The sequence below is a fragment of the Podarcis filfolensis genome, assembly GCF_964270895.1.
Source record: "Podarcis filfolensis genome assembly, chromosome: W".
NCBI lineage: Eukaryota > Metazoa > Chordata > Lepidosauria > Squamata > Lacertidae > Podarcis > Podarcis filfolensis.
In genome coordinates this window covers 25,212,079-25,223,060 of record NC_139619.1, presented here as the reverse complement: position 1 = coordinate 25,223,060, position 10,982 = coordinate 25,212,079, and the positions used below count along the sequence as shown (strand labels likewise).

The following is a 10,982-nucleotide window of genomic DNA, read 5'->3' as shown; positions in this document are numbered from 1 at the left end:
AGTAACTGCAGCTGCCCGAACTCAAAGGTTTTTCTTTTCCCTTTGTCTTTTAAACAATACCCCTACCCCCAGATATAAATTGTAAATTGTGACTGTGTTATTAACTTCTGGGGAATTAAGAAAGGATTACAAGTTAGAGAGACTGTTGACTTGTATATTAAGACTGGTGGAGAGGCTTGAGAAGAGAAACTGTCTGTCTCCTTATCTCCCCTTTGTGTTTGAGACTGACCTTGAACAAAAGAATTGCAAGTTATGGATGGGGGAGAGAAAGGAGAGAGGACAGAGAAAACAAAAACCAAAGCAAGGAGGGATTCTAAGTCACCATCTTTTGAGGACTCTGTGTTGCAATTGCTTCAGGAAATTAAAACAGAAGTAAGAGGAAATCAAAAGTCTATACAGGAATTAAAAAGTGACTTTGCAGTATTTCCTGGTTGGTCACGTGGTATGCCAGTCATGGAGTCTTTCAGCTGAAAGAATTCCAGCACTTTGAAGAAGGGAGAGACTGTGAGAGCGAGACAGTTCCCCATTAAAACCTCAGATCGGGCGTTCTGAGGACTTGGTTTATCCGGCAAGCCTTATCTACGACTCCCCCAGTCCCCGGTAAGCTCATAAGGGCACTGAGAGTGAGTGGGGTGAGACGCGGCTCAGCAGAAATGACTGCTATCTTCAAAGCTGCGAAGCTCTGAGAACTGGCAACCAGCAGTGATCAATTCCTCCATAAAAAAAGAATAAACAATTCGGAACTGTAAGTACTCCTAAATCATTCTTAGAGCTATCTGGGAAGATTAGGGAGACATCGGAAAAGGAGGTGGCTCCCCTTCTGTTGAACAAAAATATGAATCTGCGTGCAAAGACCGAAGCCTAAAAGTAAATAAAACTTTTTAAACTGGAAGCGATCCCCCCCCTTTCCCTTCTTTGGGAACATAGGGGTATGTGAATGATTTATTACAATTGGAAACTTGCCTAATTAGACTGAGATATCCTCTCTCGGCAGCGGACCAGCCGAGAGGAAAGGCTAGTCTCCATGGTGATTTTAGAAGGAAAGTGAATAAACTTAATCTCCGCCTCGACTGAATAGCCTATATTGTCCTGCACTGACTAGTAACGTTCTAAAGTGATAAAAACTGTCTTACTTCCTCTCAGGAGGAAGTAAGCTTTGGATAAACTTCTCTCTGCCATATTTTTTGTTGTGATTGAAGTAGTTTTAAAGACTGAGGAAGCTGCTTTCGATTTGGCCGGTGGAAAGGAGAAACTGTTTTTCTCCATTGTTCTGGCAGACTGTGTGATTGACCTTGACATTCCTCAGTTATGACTTCAGAAAAAGAAAAGCCTAGACGTGGCTCTAAAGCACCGACACAATTCGAGGAGTCGGTATTGTCAGCATTAAATGATATTAAAGAAGGACTGGACTGCAATACAGGCGTGGTAAATAAATTGGAAGAAAGGTTTGACCAGTTGAGCACCGACCTGCGAGTTGTTAAAGAGCAAATTAATACACATGATGAAAGATTGACACAATTGGAGAATGTTCGGGTCCAGGACCTGGAACGCTTGCAACAGGAAAATGCAACAGCTATAGCTTATTTACAGCTGGCCCAGAAACAATCTCATCTGAGATTGAGAGGATTTCCTAATCTGGAACAGGATCAAGATAAACTCAGAGAATGTGTGATAAAACATTTTGTTGAATTCTGGGATCTGAAAAAAGAAGAGGTGGAAGACTGGGTGGAGAAAGCCTATAGATTTGGACCTTAAAAAGAGACTAAAATAACTTACGACTGTATTGTGGTCTTTAAGACTAAGGAACAAAGAGATATCATTTTGGGACATCACTACAAAAAAGGCCTCAAAGTGTCTGATAAAGTGGTGGTTCTCTTCAAGGAAATTCCTAGGTTTTTTTTGAATTTGAGATCCCAGTACAAGGATTTGACAGACATCCTGAGGAGAAAGAACATTTTTTTCAGGTGGGCCTATCCTTCAAATTTGAAGGAAGAAAGCAAAAGATTAAGAATCTTCAGGAGAAGGATAGATTTATGCAGAAGCACTCGGTAGAACTTGGATTGCAATCTCCACAGCTGCGGGGGGCGGAGGCAGCCTCCTCATAAATAGACAATATGGTGTTGAGAATTTATTCATGGAAAGTTCATGGCATGAACTTGCCACAAAAAAGGAGAAAAAATTATCATATTTTGGAGAAACAAAATTTGGACATAATTTGTCTACAGGAAACCCACATTACAAGATTACACAATTTTTTTTTAATAAATAAAAGATTGGGTCAAGAATTTATTTCTTCTGACAAAGTCAAAAAAAGAGGAGTGGTTTTCTACATCAAAGATAAATGGAATCCAAAATTTGCTTTCAAAGATGAGGAAGGAAGATATATCGCAGTTGAAATTTCAGCACAAGGCGAGAAATTTTTGGTATTAGGAATCTATGCACCTAATGATGGCAAAGCGAAATTTTTTAAGAACCTGGAAGCAAGTCTGCTGAAATACTTGGATTATAAAATTATTTTGATGGGGGATTTGAATGGAGTTGCATGTACCTTGATGGACAGAACTCAGAGATCAAAGGTTACGAACTCTGGCAGACTACCGAAGACTTTCTTTGATCTAACTGAAAAATTTGATCTGTCAGATATATGGAGAATTAGAAATCCAATGGAAAGAGACTTCCCTTTTTTTTTCAGATGCAAACCAAGTATTTTCGCAAATAGACTATATATGGCTATCCAGAGACTTGGTTCCTAAAGTGGCAAAAACGGAAATTTGCCCTAAAACCTGCTCAGATCATAATGCAGTTTCTATGGACTTGAAAATGTTTGTTCAGGGTTCCTTCAGATGGTGAATGAATGACAATTTGTTGAGAAATTCATCAATTGTAAATAAGGCCCAAAAAACCCTAAAGGATTATGTCAGGGAACTGCCATCGGAGCCAGAGGGAGAGGGAGGGCTCCAGAGGGATTCCGGAGAGCGTCCCGGGAGGGAGAGAAGCAGCCCATCTTCTGGGGAAGGAAATCAGCGTAGCACCAGTGAAGAAGGCGGGCAGATGGGGGAATCGGCAAGGTGGCTCCATGACTCCTCACCGGAGACCAGCGGGGAGAGCACGGGTCCTCCGCTGCCCACACCCTCCCTGCGCAGAAGGCTTCCGCGCAGGGAGAGTAGGCGGCGACTAGGCATCAAAGAACTTCTTTGCTGGAGGAAGTTCAAGAAACGCCCACTGACGGATTCTGCCAGCGATTGAGACAGCCACGGGTGAGTGGCTGTCCGGACAGATAGAGTTCACTAAGGTAACCAAGCCAGGTGTGGCGCCGATTTACGCACGAGCAACCCCTAGAACCATTACAGATCATTTTGAACATAATATGACTCAAGGAATGGAGATAAGGGTGATTTGGGGGGCCAGCAAAGCGGTAATGAGAGGGTTTCTGATACAACAAAACGCAATTCGGAGAAAGTCACAGAATGAGACAAAAGATAAAATTATGGAACAACTGAAAGACAAAGAGAAGAAGCTTAGAGGAAACCCAAAGAATTTGCAGATCCAAAAAGAAATTAAAGCCTTACAGGTTCAATATTCACAGTTAGTAAACCAAGAAATTGAATGAAAGATAAGAAGGATGAAACAAAGAAATTTTGAATCTGCAAATACATGTGGGAAACTATTAGCCTGGCAATTAAAAAAGAGACAAAAACAAAGTACTATTACAAACATTGTTACAGAAGGAAAATCGGTAGAGAAACCTGCAGACATTAGAAAATGTTTTTATAAATATTATAAGCAACTGTATAAAAAAGAAAAAGAAGATCTAGGGGAAATTGAGCAATTTATAAAGAACAACGGACTGGAACGGATTCCGAAAGATAAAAAGAATCTACTAAATGGCATAATTACAAGTCAGGAAGTGGAACATGCAATAAATTCAATGCAACTTGGCAAGACACCAGGACCTGATGGTCTATCGGCGAAATATTATAAGACAGTGAAAGATTGGCTTATACAACCTCTGGGAGAAATATCTAATTCAATTTTACGGGGGGGGGGGGGAAGCACCTGAAACCTGGAAACAAGCTTACATTACTCTGATTCCTAAACAGGGTCAGGATAGATCCAACGTTAAAAACTACAGACCAATCTCCCTACTTAATGTGGATTATTAAATTTTTGCAAATATACTGGCTAATAGACTGAAAAAGGTTTTATCTGAGTATATTCATAAAGACCAGGCAGGATTTCTGCCTGGAAGACATATGAAAGACAATATTAGAAATGTTGTGGATATTTTGGAAAAGCTAGAAGCAAGAAAGAGCTGTAAAGCAATGTTAATGTTTATTGATGCAGAGAAAGCCTTTGACAATGTTTCTTGGAGTTTTATGTTACATAACTTAGAGAGTATGGGGATAGGTCAGGGTTTTTCAAATGGTATTAAAGTGATCTATCTAGAACAAAAAGCTAAAATTATTGTAAATAATGTGGTTTCAGAGGAAATTAGAATTGAGAAGGGAACCAGGCAAGGGTGTCCACTGTCCCCTCTGTTGTTTATCTCGGTTCTGGAGGTATTGCTAAGTATGATTAGAAAAGATGAACAAGTTAAAGGTATTACAGTAGGTTCAAAACAATATAAATTAAAAGCCTTTGCTGGTGATTTAGTTCTGACATTACAAGATCCAGACTCCAGTGCAGTTAAAGCACTGGAGCTAATACATGAGTTTGGTCAGGTAGCAGGATTTAAATTAAACAAGAGCAAGACCAAAGTAATAGAGAAAAATCTGGATAATGAAGAAAGGAAAATATTACAAGAAAAAACGGGCCTAGATTTTGTGAAAAAAGTTAAATATTTGGGGGTGAACATGTCTGGGAAAAATTTGAATTTGTATAAGGATAACTATGAGAAAATATGGAATGAAATTATAAAAGAGATTTAGAGGTGTGGTCTAACTTACAATTGTCATCAATGGGCCAGATTTCTGTGATTAAGATGAATGTGCTGCCAAAGATGCTTTTTTTGTTTCAAGCCCTCCCAATTATAGACAATGTGAAATGTTTTAAAGAATGGCAAAAAGCTCTTTCTAGATTTATCTGGCAGGGGAGGAAACCCAGAATTAAATACAAATTACTTACGGATTCTAAAGAAAGAGGGGGATTCTCTCTGCCAGACTTAAAAATCTATTTTGAAGCTGCCGCACTTTGTTGGATTAAAGAATGGATGAAATTAGAAGATACAGATTTACTAGATTTGGAGGGATTTGATAATGTGTTTGGTTGGCATGCATATTTGTGGTATGATAAAGTAAAAGCCCATAAAGCATTTAAAAATTATATAATTAGGAAATCGTTGTATAATGTTTGGATAAAATACAAAGACCTTTTAGAAAGAAAGACGCCCAGATGGCTTTCACCAATGGAGGCAAAGGCCCAGAAAAAATTAAATATGGATACCAAATGGTTGAGATATTATGACTTATTAATAGAGGAAGAGGAAGGTTATAAATTAAGACCATTTGAGCAAATTAAAGATAAGCTAAATTGGCTACATTACCACCAGATTAATGAATTGTATAAACTGGATAAGAAAAATGGTTTTGCCTTGGAAAAATCTAAGTTGGAGATGGAGTTGTTAGATACTGAAGGTAAAAACTTATCTAAAATGTACAAGCTTTTGCTGGAGTGGCATACGAAAGATGAACAAGTTAAATCGGTGATGATAGATTGGGCAAGAGATTTAGGACATAACATAATGTTTGAGGACTGGGAAAGATTGTGGAAGAAAGGGGTGAAGTTCACCGCATGTACTTTGTTAAAGGAAAATATTATGAAAACGATGTATAGATGGTATTTGCCTCCTGTAAAATTAGCAAAGATATATCATAATTGTGATAATACATGTTGGAAATGTAAAGAAAAGGAAGGAACATTCTTTCATATGTGGTGGACCTGCTCCAAGGTGAAAGACTTCTGGGAAAAGATTTATAATGAATTGAAAAAAATGTTGAAATATACATTTATAAAGAAACCAGAGGCCTTTCTTCTTGGAATAACAGGTTCGGAATTGCCCAAGAAGGATGTTAATCTATTTTTGTATGCCACCACTGTGGCTCGTATTTTGTTAGCTAAAAAGTGGAAAACCCAAGAATTACCAACAATAGAGGAATGGCAGATGAAGATGATGGATTTTATGGAGCTAGCCAATCTAACCGGAAGAGTCCGCGACCAGAAGGAGGAGGAACACCACAAAGAATGGAAGAAATTTAAAGATTATTTAGCTAAATTTGTTAAGCTAAAATAACTGGAAATAGCCTCCAGATACTTAATGGGCTTAGGATTGTATTTATGTTAACTGATAAAATAATATGTTTAATACAAGAAGGAGAAGATTTAAAGATGTTAATGTTTAATTTAAAGGGTATTAAAATTGGGATTTGGAAAACCGTTATAAGGATATGCAATGAAATTCAACCAAGGGGAGACGAGGAAGTCGTTCTACAAAGTAAATAACTGTTATTTTCAATAAGGTTATGATTTATGTTTGTTATGTTTTGTTTCTTTTATGTTTTTGTTTGTCGTTGATATTGTAAAAACTAATAATTTTTTTGCAAAAAAAAAAAGTGACTTTGCTCAATTAAGACAAGATTTGACGCAAGTTAATTCAGATGTATCAGCACATGAGTCAAGACTGGCGCATTTGGAAACTGTGAGAATTCCTGACTTAGTGGCAAATCAGCGACAATCTCAAATTTCAATTGCGTCTCTGCAGCTAAAACAGAGGGAATGTAATCTGAGATTGAGGGGCGTTCCCCAGAAAGAGCAGGATAATTTGAAGGATTGGTTAATTGAAGAATTTGCAGCATACTGGGGCCTTTCAAAAGAAGAATTAAATTGCTGGATAGACAAGATTTGGACCTAAAAAAGATACTAAGATCACACATGACTGTATGGTGATTTTTAAAACTAAAGAGCAGAGAGACATTATTCTAGGCCACCATTATAAAAAAAGTTTAAAGATAGATGAGAAGGGAATAATTCTGTTTAAAAACATTCCAACATACTTTTTGGCCCTGAGAAATAATTATATGGATTTGGCCAGTGCCCTAAGAAGAAAGAACACTTTCTTCAGGTGGGAGTTCCCGGAAGGACTATCTTTTTTTAAAAAAAAGTTTTTTATTGATACAACAAGAAAAAAGAAAAAAATCACAAATACCAAATACACAAGAACACATAGACACATAATTTTCTTAGCAAACATTAAAACATCTATTGGTCTTAACACTAAAGACCCAACTTCCCGTCTATTCCATATTTCAAATTCATATTACTTATTGCCAGAACACACTTTTATCATAATTAAACTTATTCTTAATAAATCTAATTTCTTATATCTACATTGCAACTGTTACTGAAGTTCCTCGAATGCTGCAACAGAATTTAAACTACTATATTTATTTTTCAGATATTCTTTAAAAACCTCCCATTTTGAAACATATTCCTGTTTTGATTTATTCTTTATTTTTTCTGATAAACCATCTAATTCTGCATATTCTGTCAGCTTTTGGATCCAATCTTGTATAGAGGGGATTTCATTACTCTTCCATTTTGCTGTGATCAAAACTCTTGCTGCCACCGTCGCATATAAAAAGATACCCTTCCTCTTTTGTGGAATATCCAAATCTGTTATTCCCAGGATGAAGGCCTCTGGTTTTTTATTGAAAGAGATCTTTAGCATTTTTTGCAGTTCTGATACTCTCCCAGAATACCTGTATTTTCCTACATATCCACCACATATGGTAGAATGTTCCTGAGTCTCTGCATCTCCAACAATTACTTGACACATTTTTATACATTTTTGAAGGTTTCCATGGTGTTAGATACCATCAATGTTGCATTTTTTGAAAGTTCTCTCTAATCGTGTAACAGTTTGTGAATTTCCAATTGATCTTCCATAAATTTTCCCATTGGGCCATGGTTATTGAATGGCCAAAATCCTGGGACCACCTCACCATTGCCACTGTTACCTCCTCCTCCTTGACTGTCCAGTCAAGGAGGAGTCGGTAAGTTTTGGAAAGAGTTTTTCTTTTAGAATTTACAAGATCAGATTCGAATTGGGAAATTTCTGTTGAGAGCCCCTTTTGTTTGTCAGATTTAAATTTTTCAAATAACTGATGGTATTGGAACCAGTCTGAGATGTGTTCTCTTATTTCCTCAAAGTTTTTTAATTTTATTTGGTTATCTTCATTTTTTAGAAGTGTTTTATATGTTGGCCAGTTTTCCTGAGTATTTTTCCGTTTTACTGCTATGGCTTCTATTGGAGAGGTCCACCACGGGACTTTAGGCTCCATCAGGTCTTCATATTTTTCCCATACAGCAAAGAGTGACTTTCTTATTATATGGTTGGTAAAATTTTTATGAATTTTCGCTTTTCCATATATCAGGTAGGCGTGCCATCCCCAATGGTTGTCAAAACCTTCCAGGTCCAGGAGGTCCGGATCCTGCAACGTGCACCAATCTTTTAGCCAGGTGAAACAGGCTGCCTCATAGTAAAGTTTTAGGTCGGGTACAGAAAAGCCTCCTCTCTATTCTATGTCTATTAAGATCAGGTGTTTAATCCTAGGTTTCTTCCCTTCCCACAGGAATTTGGAAATTTCTCTTTGCCATATCTTGAGACAACCTGCTTCACCCAGTATTGGAATCATTTGAAATAAAGAGATTAATTTTGGGAGCACATTCATCTTTATAATGGAAATCCTACCCAGAAATGTTAATTTTAGTTTACTCCAGGTTACAAAGTTTTTTATAATCTCTAACCAAGTTTTAGTGTACTTATCCTGAAATAAGTTTATGTTCTTGGGGGTGATCCAAATACCCAAGTATTTCGCTTTTGAGGAGATTTTCAGGCCCAATATTTTTTCTAAGTCGTCCTTTTCTTCCGTGGTTACATTTTTAACAAGCATTTTTGTTTTTGTTGTATTCAGTTTAAAGCTTGCCACTTCTCCAAATTCTTTAATCAATTCCAGCACTCTTTTCAGACTTTCTTTAGGGTTTTCAGTCATAACAAGTAAATCGTCCGCAAAAGCTTTAATTTTATATGTTTTGTTTCCCAGAGTGATGCCTTTAACAAGCTGATCCTTTCTTATCTGATTGTTCAAGACTTCCATCACCAATATAAATATCAGTGGTGACAGTGGGCAGCCCTGTCTGGTTCCCTTGTTTATTTTGCACTCCTCAGTAATTCTTCCGTTGATGATCAGTTTTGCATATTGTTCCGAATAGATGGCATTTATTCCTTTACAAATATTTTCTCCCAGTCCAATTTCTTCCATTAATTTTTTCATAAACTTCCAGGACACATTGTCGAAAGCTTTTTCAGCATCCACCAACATAATAGCTGCTGGTTTATCAATTTTAATATCCAAATATTCTAATACATTAATCACACATCTAATATTGGATTGCATAAATCACCCGGGAAGAAATCCAGTTTGATCTTTATCTTTCAGCACCATTTTTAATCTATTTGCAAGAATGTCTGCAAATATCTTGTAATCGTTATTTAGCAGTGCAATGGGTCTGTAATTGGCCATGTTTGAGGCATCTGTTCCCTGTTTGTGGATAAGAGTAATAAAGCTGTCCGGAAGGACTATCTTTTAAATTTCAAGGAAGGAAACAAAGAATAACAACTGTCGGAGAGAAAGAAATATTTTTGGAGAAAAGCGCAAAAGAGCTTGGACTGGAAAGTTCTCCTTCCTCAGGGGCAGGGGCAGTGGGCCCCTAACAAATCAGAATGTCTTTGAAAATCTACTCCTGGAATGTGAATGGTCTAAATTCACGTTTTAAGAGGAATCAAGTTTATCACGTACTGGCAAGACAGAATTTGGATATACCGGTAATTTGTTTACAAGAAACACATGTTATAAGACTTCATAGGAAAATTCTCCAAAATAAGAAACTTGGGCAGGAATTTATTTCATCCGACAAAGTGAAAAAAAGAGGCGTGGTTTTTTACGTTAAAGAAAAATGGAACCCCAAATTGTTGTTTAAAGATGAGGAAGGGAAGTACATTGCAGTTGAAATTACAGCACAAGGCGATAAATTTCTTTTGCTGGGAATTTATGCACCAAATGATGTCAAAGTGGAATTCTTTAAGAATCTGGACTTAAAACTCATGGATTATATGAATTACAAATTGATTTTAATGGGAGACCTGAATGGAGTAGCATCAACATTAATGGATAAAACACAGGGTCAGAAAAATCCAAGTTCTGGCAGATTACCAAAGATTTTCTTTGATATGACTGCTAAATACGATTTGTCAGACATATGGAGGCTATGAAATCCAATGGAGAGAGATTTCACTTTTTTCTCAAATTCAAATTAATCTTTCTCGAGAATCAACTATTTATAGGTATCCAGAGATTTGGTTCCTAAGGTTACTAAAACAGAAATTTGCTCTAAGACTTGCTCAGATCATAATGCAGTGGTTTTGTAGATGAAATTATACCTAAAGGGTTCCTTTAGATGGAGGATGAATGATGAGTTGTTGAGGAATGAACAGATGATTAGTAAGGCCCAAAAGAATCTAAAAGACTATTTTGAACTAAATATAAACACAGAGTTTGAAACAAGAGTCATTTGGGATGCAAGTAAGGCAGTAATGGGAGGTTTCCTCATACAACAGAACTCGATAAGGAAAAAGATACAGAATGAGAAAAAAGAGAAAATTCTGTCTCAAATAAAAGACAAAGAGAAGAGTTTAAGATTAATGCCAAAGAGTCAACAGATTCCAAAAGAAATTGAAGCATTGCAGATTCAATTTTCTCAAATTATTAACCAGGAAATAGAATGGAAAATTAAAATGATGAAACAGAGAAATTTTGAATCTGCAAATAAATGTGGGAAATTGTTGGCTTGGCAATTAAAAAAGAGACAGAAACAAAGTACTATTACAAACATTGTATCTGATGGAAAATCTATGGAAAACCCTGCAG

General features: G+C 36.8%; 1 long non-coding RNA gene across 1 annotated transcript; it reads left to right on the top strand.

The window, feature by feature from the left end:
- The first annotated feature begins 424 nt into the window (after positions 1 to 424).
- LOC310753888 lies at positions 425 to 3,805 on the top strand. Its single transcript, XR_014543493.1, has 2 exons — positions 425 to 2,916; positions 3,351 to 3,805. It is a non-coding gene; the product is annotated as an uncharacterized lncRNA (long non-coding RNA).
- The last annotated feature ends 7,177 nt before the right edge of the window (positions 3,806 to 10,982 follow it).